We start from the raw sequence: 13,092 nt of genomic DNA, 5'->3' as shown, positions 1-13,092 counted from the left end.
TTTTTTCCTATATTTCAAATACTTACCTTAAAGCCTGCTAGAAGGCTGGCACAGGCTTCAGTCAGTCCACTCTTGGCGGACTGAACCTTCTGGATCACCGCACTCATAATAGTGTGGTGCTCTTCGTCGGTGGAAGCGCTGCGAAGCGCTGCCAGCAGATTGGCCGGTGCCTCTGGATGGACAGAGGTCACCGGCATAGGCGTCTTGCTCCTTTTGGAAGGAGGCCGCCTTCCCGAGTCTGGAACCACTGGAGGTTCTGGCGCAGTGTTCAGCTGAAGGCCGAACTCGGAGCCCTCGGGAGCCTTACCCCGTATGCTCCCGGAGTCCGGAAGGTCGCCTTGAGGCGCCTCCGGGACTGTCTCCCCTCGACCCGATGCCTCTTGAGACAGCACCTCGGCATTGTCCGTAGGGCAAGGGGAGGTGGCGGTCGGAAGTGGATCGCTATCCATATCCGACGAGTCCAAGGAGCCGCCCGACGAAGATACATCGATACGGGCTTGGGGCGGTCTGCATAATCATATTCGGCGTTAGGAGAAGCAGTGCGACAAAGGTATGCTATGAGTTACTCTGGTATCCGAATACTTACGACTTCGCCAGGGGCTTGGCCCTGAGCAGCCACTCGTCTTTGTCTTCGGCGGCGGTGGTGGAGCAGTCCGGAAGGAGAGTCCTTCCCTTCTTGGACCCTTCGCCCCCCCCCCCCCCCCGGTTGGGGCGACCTTCCTTTTCTTATCTCCCCGGCTGGAGGGGCAGCATCTTCATCTTCCTCCTCGTTTTCATGGGAGGAGTGCGTCGCAGAGTCATCGGACGATGAGTCCGATACCACCTGGCGTCGGGAACTCTTTAGGGTTCCCTTGGCCTTCTTCTTGGTATTCTCCGGCACTTTGTAAGGAGCGGGAGTCAGCATCTCCGTCAAGAGAATGTCCACAGTGTCTTTGGGCAGAGGGGCCGGACAGTTGATCTTCTCCGATGCCCCCACCCAGTCCTGTCAAAGGCATAGGAGCTCAGACCCCGCACGTGGTTAAGCTATGGGAAGTAAAAATCCTACCAGATGTACAAAACTCATCGGATTCACAGGGCGCTTCGCCCTTAGCCCGTGGTCCTCGGTGAGAGAGGGAGGGACCTCTGCACCCTTGAACAACACCCTCCAGATGTCCTTGTGCGTCGTGTCGAAGAGCTCGCTCAGAGTCTGGTGCTGGGCCGGGTCAAACTCCCACAAGTTGAAATCCCGTTGTTGACATAGGAGGATCCGGCGGAAGAGCATGACCTGGACTATGTTGACAAGCTTGAGCTTCTTGCTTGCCATATTCCGAGTACATTTTTGGAGTCCGTCCAGCTCCACCGATGAACCCCAAGATAGACCCTTCTCTTTCCAGGAGGTGAGCCGCGTGGGGATTCCGGATCGAAACTCGGGGGCCACCACCCAGTTGGTGTCGTGCGGCTCGGTGATGTAGAACCACGCCGATTGCCACCCCTTTATGTTATCCACGAAGGAGCCTTCAAGCCATATAACATTGGGCATCTTGCCCACCATGGCTCTGCCGCATTCCGCTCGTTGGCCTCCCACCACCTTCGGCTTGATATTGAAGGTCTTCAGCCACAGGCCGAAGTGGGGCCGGATGCGGAGGAAAGCCTCACACACGACAATGAACGCCGAAATGTTGAGGATGAAGTTCGGGGCCAGATCATGAAAGTCCAGCCCGTAGTAGAACATAAGACCGCGAACGAATGGATGGAGGGGAAACCCCAGTCCGCGGAGGAAGTGGTGGAGGAAGACTACCCTCTTGTGAGGTTCCGAGGTAGGGACAATCTGCCCTGCAGCGGGCAGCCGATGCGTGATATTCGCGGCTAAGTATCCGGCTCCGCACAGCTTTTTGATGTGTCCCTCCATGACGGAGGAAGCCATCCACTTGCCTCCCGCTCCGGACATGTTTGGAGAAGGTTGAGGAGAAGGATGTGGACTTGGGCGTTGGAGCTCGAGTGCGCAAGAACGGATGTGCAAGGAGGAAGAAGGCGTGGGTAGAAAAAGGTTAAACCTTAACCCTTTATAAGGGCGGCTAAAACTATGCGCCCCCACTAGCCTGGTAAAACTCGCTTATCCCTCAAGCACCGTAATTGATGGCACGGTTGGGTTACCCATGCCCGTATTGATGAGAATCCCGTGATAAGGGGGACACGATCTCTGCTTTGACAAGACGTGTCAAGAAACTGCCTCGCGTTATGTGTGGGGCTAGTTAAAGAAAAATGGTTCGAACAATCACCGAGCCATGGCATGATGTCATGTTGCCAAAACGTGTCAGCAGATTAGATTTGTGGAAATATTATTCTCTCTACGATGGTATGTGGAACGTATTTTGCAGGGTCAGACACTATCCTTTTATTCAAACTCTTATGTGGTGTATCCGGAGGAGGAGCCTGCCTTGCAATGCCGAAGACAACACTGCGCGCCGGACTCATCGTCATTGAAGCCTGGTTCAGGGGCTACTGAGGGAGTCCTGGATTAGGGGGTCTCCGGACAGCCGGACTATATCCTTTGGTCGGACTGTTGGACTATGAAGATACAAGATTGAAGACTTCGTCCCGTGTTCGGATGGGACTCTACTTGGCATGGAAGGCAAGCTGGGCAGTACGGATATGGATATCTCCTCCTTTGTAACCGACCTTTTGTAACCCTAGCCCCCTCCGGTGTCTATATAAACCGGAGGGTTTTAGTCCGTAGGACAACATACAATCATACCATAGGCTAGCTTCTAGGGTTTAGCCTCTCCGATCTCGTGGTAGATCAACTCTCGTAATACTCATATCATCAAGAATAAATCAAGCAGGACGTAGGGTTTTACCTCCATCAAGAGGGCCCGAACCTGGGTAAAACATCGTTTCCCCTGCCTCCTGTTACCATCCGCCTTAGACGCACAGTTCGGGACCCCCTACCCGGTTTTGACACCGACAGTAGGGTTTTACCTCCATCAAGACGGCCCAAACCTGGGTATAACATCGTGTCCCCTGCCTCTTGTTACCATCCGCCTTAGACGCACAGTTCGGGACCCCCTACCCGAGATCCGCCGGTTTTGACACCGACATTGGTGCTTTCATTGAGAGTTCCTCTGTGTCGTCGCCATTAGGCTTGATGGCTCCTTCGATCATCGATAGCGATGAAGTCCAGGGTGAGACTTTTCTCCCCGGACAGATCCTTGTATTCGGCGGCTTCGCACTTCGGGACAACTCGCTTGGCCATCTAGAGCAGATCGAGAGTTATGCCCCTGGCCACCAGGTCAGGTTTGGAAGCTTAAACTACACGGCCGACATCCGCGGAGACTTGATCCTCGACGGATTCGAGCCCCTGCCGAGTGCGCCGCACGGTCACGATGAGCATGATTTAGCTCTGCCATCGGACAGTGTTCAGGAGACCGCGCCGGTAACCGCTCCGACCCTCAATTTGGATCCAATAGCGCCATCCATGGACGGGTGGATAAACCCCACCATGAAGGCCGTATTCTCATCAGCGATCGAGCCGAATATCTACCTTACCCTTCACGGGAGCCGTGACGCCGAACTACCGGATTCTTGCCCGGCCACGGACTCCGAACCGCCTGCGCCCTTGCCTATCGAATCCGACTGGGCGCCGATCATGGAGTTCACCTCCGCGGATATCTTTCAGCACTCGCCCTTTGGCGACATACTGAACTCACTAAGGTCTCTCTCCCTGTCAGGAGAGTCCTGGCGGAACTATGTTCGACAGGATTGGGATGCGGATGATGAAGAAATTCGCCGCCCACCCACCACCCACTTAGTAGCCACTGTCGACAATCTGACCAACATGCTCGACTTCGACTCTGAAGACATCGACGGTATGGATGACGATGCGGGAGACGAAGAAGAACCACTGCCCATAGGGCACTGGACAGCCACCTCATCATATGATATATACATGGTGGACACACCCAAAGAAGGCAATGGCGACGAGACAGCGGAGGATGACCCCTCCAAGAAGCAACCCCAAGCGCCAACGTCAGTGGCGCCGCTCTAAGTCTCGCCAAAGCAAAAGCGGTGACATCAGCACAGGAGATAATAGCACTCCAAACAGTGCCAAAGACGACAACAACCCCCTCCAGCAAGATTTAGAGCAGGAGGATGGAGAAGCAAGCCCTCCCGAGAGAGCGGCAGATAGAGAGGTGGAGGATGATAATTACATGCCTCCCTCCGAAGACGAGGCAAGCCTCGACGCCGACGAATTTGTCGTGCGAGAGGATCCCGCCGAACAAGAACGCTTCAAGCGTAGGCTTATAGCCATGGCAAATAGCCTTAAGAAAAAGTAGCAGCAGCTTCAAGCTGATCAAGATTTGCTAGCTGATAGATGGACTGAAATCCTTGCAGCCAAGGAATATGAACTCGAACGCCCCTCCAAGAGTTACCCAAAGTGCAGGTTGCTACCCCGACTAGAGGAGGAAGCAATAAAACCTACATCTCCAGCATATGACGAGGCCGATCGGCCACCCTATGGCCGCGACAGAGAGGCATTTCAGCCAAAAACTCAGCCCGCACCCCGACGCCACTCAAATAAAAACGACAAGGCACGGGGAAATATGCTAGACCTGCGAGACGTATTGGACGACAAAGCAAAACACACAATATCGATCTACGGATCACGAGGGCGCGCCACTACGCGAGACGATAACCGTCACGCCGGATACAGTAAAAGTAAATCCGGCCGGGCCGAACACAGCGGACAAGAGTCATTCGAGCTGCGTCGCGACATAGCCCACTACAGAGGCGCCGCACACCCCATATGCTTCACAGAGGAAGTAATGGATCACCATAAATATCAAATCATACAACGGCACAACAGATCATGTGGTATGGATAGAGGACTTCCTCCTGCACATCCACATGGTGGCGGTGACGATCTACACGCCGTCAAATACCTCCCACTTAAGCTCAAAGGACCAACTCGGCATTGGCTCAACAACCTGCCAGCAGAATCCATTGGCTGTTGGGAAGATCTGGAAGCTGCATTCCTCGACAACTTCCAGGGCACTTATGTGCGACCACCAGATGACGATGACTTGAGCCACATAATTTAGCAGCCAGAGGAATCGGCCACGCAATTCTGGACACAGTTCCTGACAAAGAAAAATCAAATTGTCGACTGTCCGGATGCAGAGGCCCTAGCAGCTTTTAAGCAAAACATCCGCGACGAGTGGCTTGCCTGGCACCTTGGCCAGGAAAAGCCGAAATCTATGGCAGCCCTCACGACACTCATGACCCGCTTTTGTGCGGGAGAAGACAGCTGGCTGGCTCGCAGCAATAACATATCAAAGAACCACGGTACTTCAGATACCAAGGATAGCAATGGCAGGTCACGTCGCAACAAACATAAGCGCCACATCAACAACGGCAATACCGAAGATACGGCAGTCAATGCAGGATTCAGAGGCTCTAAACCTGGTCAGCGGAAAAACCCATTCAAAAGAAGCACTTCGGGCCTGTCTAGCTTGGACCGTATACTTGATCGCTCATGTCAAATACATGGCACCCCCGACAAGCCAGCCAACCACACCAACAGGGAATGTTGGGTGTTCAAGCCGGCAGGCAAGTTAAACGCCGAAAACAAAGAAAAGGGGCTACATAGCGATGACGAGGAAGAGCCCCGTCAGCCAAACACCAGAGGACAGAAGAGGTTCCCCCACAAGTGTGGACGGTGAACATGATATACACAACCCACATCCCCAAGAGGGAGCGGAAGAGTGCGATAAGGGACGTATATGCGTAGGAGCCAGTCGCCCCAAAAATCAACCCATGGTCCTCCTGTCCGATCTTCTTTGATCGCAGGGACCACCCCACTAGTATCAGTCATGGCGGATTCGCCGCACTGGTCCTAGACCCAATCATCGACGGATTTCACTTCACTTGAGTCCTTATGGACGGTGGCAGCAGCCTGAACCTGCTTTAGCAGGACACAATGCGCAAAATGGGTATAGACCCCTCAAGGATCAAACCCACAAGAACGACCTTTAAAGGCGTCATTCCAGGTGTAGAGGCCCATTGCACAGGCTCAGTCACACTGGATGTGGTCTTCGGATCTCTGGATAACTTCCGAAGCGAGGAGTTAATCTTCGATATAGTCCCGTTCCGCAGTGGCTATCACGCACTTCTCGGGCGAACCACATTTGCAAGATTCAACGCGGTACCACATTATGCATACCTCAAGCTCAAGATGCCAGGACCTCGGGGGGTCATCACAGTCAATGGAAACACAGAGCGCTCTCTCTGCACGGAGGAGCACACTGCAGCCCTCCCAGCAGAAGCACAAAGCAACCTCTTAAGGCAATCCACCAGTTCGGCGATTAAAGACCCGGACACCTTCAAGCGCGCCCGGAGTAATCGGCAACAAGACCACCTGGCACGATCTGAGCTCGCATAGCAATGCGGCCCCCACCCCAATACTAGCCAAACGGCCAAATCCGTGCAACGCGTACATAATTACGCATTGAAAATACGATGGGCACCGGTGGGGAGGGGGCACGACTTAGGCACGCCCCAAGATGCGGCTCAACCGCACTAAGGGCTTCCTGCTTTGTTATTTTTTATCTCTTTCGGGACTTTAATCTCTGGAAACCCCGTCCGGCAGTACGATTGCCGGACACATGATGCAACAACCAAGGAAGCAGATAGCTACGTCGCACCATGGAACTCCCAGGTGGTATCTGACAATGAGTGAAATACCTGCTTTAAATACCATTCCTCAGCGTGCCCTTGGAGGGGACATGTCAAATAGTCCTACCTTTTTGCTTATCGCACTACTTGTATCATTCTGCTTCGATGCACCCTTTTTGAATAAACAATGCATAGCACTAGACTATTACTGCATTCTCCATTCTTTCTTTTTTACATATATATGTTCATTTATGACATTCAGCACCCGTACACTCTGGTACGGCCAATACGCCAGGGGCTTACGCATACCCCATAATACGGCGTGAGAAGTCCGAACACTTTCGACAGTGCGGCACCCCGAACTTATAGCATTATATGCATCAGCTCTGAATCATGTCTTGGGTCAATAGTTGGGTTTGCCCGGCTCCCATGTTTTGGTACCTTACGTTCCGCTATATCGGCTAAGGTAGCACTGGGAGAACTACTGCGACTGTGCCCCGGTTCAGCTGGGCTAAGCACCTCAGTAGAGAAAGCTAAAACCGACTGTCATGATAAGGCGAGAGCCGGTCGATGTTCGAGAGGTCTCGAGTCCGTAAAGACTTATGCTGCTTAGAGCGAGGAGTCGGCTTTGTCCGGCTTAAGGCGTGTATAGCACCCCGAATTCGGCCTTCTGAATAACTAGGGGCTTTGCCAAAATTTAAAAGTGTAAAATTCTATGGCTATGTGAGAGTGATAAAGCATTATAGTCTGATTGCCTTGTTCGTCGAGCTGAGCACCTCCCTTGAAGGACCCAACAATGGGAAAAAGAGTGCTCATATTTATCCCGAACACCCCAGCACTCATGGCATGGGGGCAGAAGCCGACGACTGGCCATCTCTCAGATTTGATAAACAACAGCACAGAAGGTAATATTTTAAATTCAAACAAGCGTTGCATAGCGCATATGAACAAGTTTTCATAATATAGGATAACACGAGCAAGTTCATTCAAATATTACATCCTTAGCACACTCGTCCGCCACAAGATGGGCACCCTTCAGGACACCCTCATAATACATCTCAGGGTGGCGATGCTCCTTGCCCTGCGGCGGCCCCTCCTTCACCAGCTTCTCAGCGTCCATCTTGGCCCAGTGCACCTTCGCACATGCAAAAGCCTGGTGTGCACCTTCGATGCAGATGGACCGCTTTATGACCTCCAGCCGTGGGCAGGCACATACAAGCCGCCTCACCAGGCCGAAGTAGCTGTTGGGGAAGGGAGTCGCCAGGCTACATCCGGACTATAAAGCCCCTCATGGCCTGTTCGGCCGCCTTGTGCAGCTCGACCAGTTGCTTCAGCTGGTCGCTCATAGGCACCGGATGTTCGGTCCCCGTATACTAGACCAGAACAACTTCTGCATCGAGCTTCCCTCCTCGGCCTGGTAAAACTTTGCGGCATCCAACACGCTGCGGGGCAAATCTGCGAATGCTCCTGGAGAGCTCCGGATTCGGGTAAGTAACAAGTAATTTACTTTCACATGCTTGCTTTGCATATTGAATGCCTTACCCGCCGCTATCTTCCTCATCGCCTCAATTTCCTGGAGGGCCTTTTGGGATTCGGCCTTGGCCTGCTTGGTGCTCTCAAGGGCCGCGGCAAGCTCGGACTCTCGCGTCTTCGAGTCAAGGTCCAAAGTCTCATGTTTCTTCACGAGAGCCTGGAGCTCTTGCTGCACCTTGCCCACTCGTGCCTCTTGTCTCTCCTGCTCGATGCGCTCCTTGGCCGCTTTGTTCTCGGCCTCGGACAACGCTTGCTTCAGGGTTGCCACTTCAGTCATGGCTCCTGGCACATTCATGATGATCCTGTCAGTTCGCAACCACATTTTCTTTTTTTATATAGACAAGGTACTACTTACCCTTGTTCTCCTCGAGCTACCTCTTGACAAGGACGAGCTCTTTCTCGGACCGCTCGAAGTCTTGCTTCAGTGTGGCGACCTCCGCAGTCAGTGCGGCAGAGGTCAGCAGCGAAGCCTGCATACGCATACAGACATACTTATATTAGACTCCTACAGATATTATTCGATCCTCTATTCGGCTTTTCTTTGTGAACACCAAATAGAGCATCAGGGGCTACTGTCTATGCGGTAACATTTTTCCTATATTTTAATACTTACCTCAAAACCTGTTAGAAGGCTGGTACAGGCTTCAGTTAGTCCGCTCTTGGCGGACTGAACCTTCTTGATCACCGCACTCATAATAGTGTGGTGCTCTTCGTCGATGGAAACACCGTTAAGCGCTCCCAGTAGTTCGTCCGGTGCCTCTGGATGGACAGAGGTCACCGGCACGGACGGCTTGCCCCTCTTGGAAGGGGGCCGCCTGCCCGAGTCCAGAACCACTGGAGATTCCGGTGCAGTGTCCGGCTGCGGGCCGGACTTGGAGCCCCTAGGAACCTTGGTCCCATTGCTCCTGGAGTCCTGAAGGTCGCCTTGAGGCGCCTCCGGGACTGTCTCCCCCCGGCTCGGTGCCCCTTGAGACAGTACCTCAGCGTTGTCCGTAGGGCCAGGAGAGGTGGCGGTTGGAAGTGTATCACTGTCCATGTCCGACGAGTCCAAGGAACCGTCCGATGATGATACGTCGATACGGGCTTGGGGCGGACTGGATAATCATATTCGACGTTAGGAGAGGCAGTGCAACCAAATTATGCTATGAGTTACTCTGATATCCGAATACTTACAACTTCGCCAGGGGCTTGGCCCTGAGCAACCACTCGTCTTCGCCGTCGGCGGCGGTGGTGGAATAGTCCAGAAGGAGAGTCCTTCCCTTCTTGGACCCTTCGGCCTCCCCGTTTGGGGCGGCCTTCCTTTTCTTGTCTCCCTCGGATGGAGGGGGAGAGTCTTCATCATCCTTCTCCTCATTTTCGTGGGAGGAGTGCGTCTCGGAGTTATCGGACGATGAGTCCGATACCACCTGGTGCCGGGTCCTTGGCCTTCTTCTTGGTCTTATCCGGCACTTCATAAGGAGCCGGAGTCCGCATCTCCGTCAGGAGAGCGTCCGCAGGGTCTTCGGGCAGTGGGGCCGGATAGTTAATCTACTCCGATGCCTCCGCCCAGTCCTATCAAAGGCATGGGAGCTCAGACTCCGCACATGGTCAAGCTATGGGAAATAAATACCCTGCCGGATGTATAGAACTTACCAGATTCGCATGGCGCTTCACGCTTAGCCTGCGGTCCTCGGTAAGAGAAGGAGGGACCTCGGCGCCCTTGAACAACACCTTCCAGACGTCCTTATGCGTCGTGTCGAAGAGCTCGCTTAGAGTCTGGTGCTAGGCCGGGTCGAACTCCCATAAGTTGAAAGCCCGTTGTTGACACGGGAGGATCCGGCGGAAGAGCATAACCTGGACTATGTTGACAAGCTTAAGTTTTTTGCTTGTCATGTTCCGGATACACTTCTGGAGTCCGTCCAGCTCCACCGATGAACCCCAGGACAGGCCCTTCTCCTTTCAGGAAGTTAGGCGCATGGGGATTCCAGATTGAAACTCGGGGGCCGCCACCCACTTGGTGTCGCACGGCTCGATGATGTAGAACCACCCCGATTGCCACCCCTTTATGGTCTCCACGAAGGAGCCCTCGAGCGATGTAACGTTGGGCATTTTGCCCACCATGGCTCCGCCTCATTCCTCTTGTTGGCCGCCTACTACCTTCGGCTTGATATTGAAGGTCTTCAGCCATAAGCCGAAGTGGGGCCGGATGCGGAGGAAAGCCTCACACACGATGATGAACGCCGAGATGTTGAGGATGAAATTCGGGGCTAGATCATGAAAGTCCAACCCGTAATAGAACATGAGGCCGCAGACGAATGGATGGAGGGGAAACCCCAATCCGCGGACGAAATGGGGGAGGAAAACCACCCTTCCATGAGGTTCCGGGGTAGGGATGATCTGCCCAGCGGCTGGCAGCCAGTGCGCGATATCCGCGGCTAAGTATCCGGCTCCCCGTAGCTTTTTGATGTGTCCCTCTGTGATGGAGGAGGCCATCCACTTGCCTCCCGCTTCGAACATGTTTGGAGATAGTTCAGGAGAAGGATGCGGACTTGGGCGCTAGAGCTCGAGTGCGCAAGAATGGATGAGCAAGGAGGAAGAAGGCATGGGTTGAAAAAGGTGAGATCTTATCCCTTTATAAGGGCGGACTAAACTATGCGCCCCCACTAGCCTGGCAAAACTCGCTTATCCCCCAAGCGTCGTAATTGATGGTGTGGTTGGGTTACCCACGTCCGTATTGATGAGAATCCCGTAATAAGGGGAGCATGATCTCTGCTTTGACAAGACGTGTCAAGAAACCGCCTCGCGTTATGTGCGGGGCTGGTTAAAGAAAAATGGTTCAAATAATTACCGGACCGTGGCGTGGTGTCATGCTACCAAAACATGTCAGCAGAGTAGATTTGTGGAAATATTATTCTCTCTACGGTGGTATGTGGAACTTCTTTTTGCAGGGTCGGACACTCTCCTTGTATTCAAACTCTTCTGTGGTGTATTCGGAGGAGGAACCCGCCTTGTAATGCCGAAGACAACACTGCGCGCCGGACTCATCGTCATTGAAGCCTGGTTCAGGGGCTACTGAGGGAGTCCTGGATTAGGGGGTCTCCGGAAAGCCGGACTGTATCCTTTGGCCGGACTATTGGACTATGAAGATACGAGACTGAAGACTTCGTCCCATGTCCGGATGAGACTCTACTTGGCGTGGAAGGCAAGCTTGGCAATACGGATATGTATATCTCCTCCTTTGTAACCGACCTTGTGTAACCCTAGCCCCCTCCGGTGTCTATATAAACCAAAGGGCTTTAGTCCGTAGGACAACATACAATCATACCATAGGCTAGCTTCTAGGGTTTAGCCTCTCCGATCTCGTGGTAGATCAACTCTTGTACTACTCATATTATCAAGAATAATCAAGCAGGACGTAGGGTTTTACCTCCATCAAGAGGGCCTGAACCTGGGTAAAACATCGTGTCCCCTGCCTCCTGTTACCATCCGCCTTAGAAGCACAGTTCGGGACCCCCAACCCGAGATCCGCCGGTTTTGACACAGATAGTAGCAAAAGTAACACTTTTGGTTTGATAGTAATGGTAACAGTAGCAACGAAAAAGTAAATAAGCGAAGAACAATATATGGAAAGCTCGTAGGCAATGGATCGGTGATGGAGAATTATGTCGGATGCGATCGATCATGCAACAATTATAACATAGGGTGACACAGAACTAGCTCCAGTTCATCAATGTAATGTAGGCATGTATTCCGAATATAGTCATACGTTCTTATGGAAAAGAACTTGCATGCCATCTTTTGTCCTACCCTCCCGTGGCAGTGGGGTCCTATTGGAAACTAAGGGATATTAAGGCCTCCTTCTAATAGAGTACCGGACCAAAGCATTAACACATAGTGAATACATGATCTCCTCAAACTACGGTCATCACCGGGAGTGGACCCGATTATTGTCACTTCGGGGTTGCCGGATCATAACACATAGTAGGTGACTATAGACTTGCAAGATAGGATCAAGAACTCACATATATTCATGAAAACATAATAGGTCCAGATCTGAAATCTTGGCACTCGGGCCCTAGTGACAAGCATTAACCATAGCAAAGTCATAGCAACATCAATCTCAGAACATAGTGGATACTAGGGATCAAACCCTAACAAACCTAACTCGATTACATGATAAATCTCATCCAACCCATCACCGTCCAGCAAGCCTACGATGGAATTACTCACGCACGGCGGTGAGCATCATGAAATTGGTGATGGAGGAAGGTTGATGATGACGATGGCAACGTATTCCCCTCTCCGGAGCCCCGAACGGACTCTAGATCAGCCCTCCCGAAAAAGTTTAGGGCTTGGCGGCAGCTCCGTATCGTAAAACGTGATGAATCCGTCTCTGTGATTTTTTCTCCCCGAAAGTGAATATATGGAGTCAAGGTGAACGTGGGTGGAGCATCAGGGGGCCCACAAGGCAGGGGCGCGCCCCCACCTTCGTGGACAGGGTGTGGGCCCTCTGACGTGGATCTTTCTTCTAGTATTTTTTATATATTCCAAAAATAATCTCTGTTGATTTTCAGGTCATTCCGAGAACTTTCATTTCTGCACAAGAATAACACCATGGCAATTCTGCTGAAAATAACGTCAGTCCGGGTTAGTTCCATTCAAATCATGTAAGTTAGAGTGCAAAACAAGGGCAAAAGTGTTTGGAAAAGTAGATACGACGGAGACGTATCAGGGAGGAAACCCAGTGCCGGCCACACCGTTATCTCTGGCCGAGCGCCGGCGCGGGAGGTCCTTTGATCCCTTCTTCGTTGCCATAGTGTGGGCGGATACGGCCTCCCGCCGCCCACCTATCAACATCCTGACGACCTTCTGGTATATCTTCCTTTGAAACCGTTGTAGTTCTACTTCCCCAGTTCGCTACATCGCTGC

Source organism: Triticum urartu, chromosome 1A (genome assembly GCF_056163025.1).
Source record: "Triticum urartu cultivar PI428250 chromosome 1A, HENAU_Tu73, whole genome shotgun sequence".
Taxonomy (NCBI): Eukaryota; Viridiplantae; Streptophyta; class Magnoliopsida; order Poales; family Poaceae; genus Triticum; species Triticum urartu.
This window is presented reverse-complemented; position numbering follows the sequence as displayed.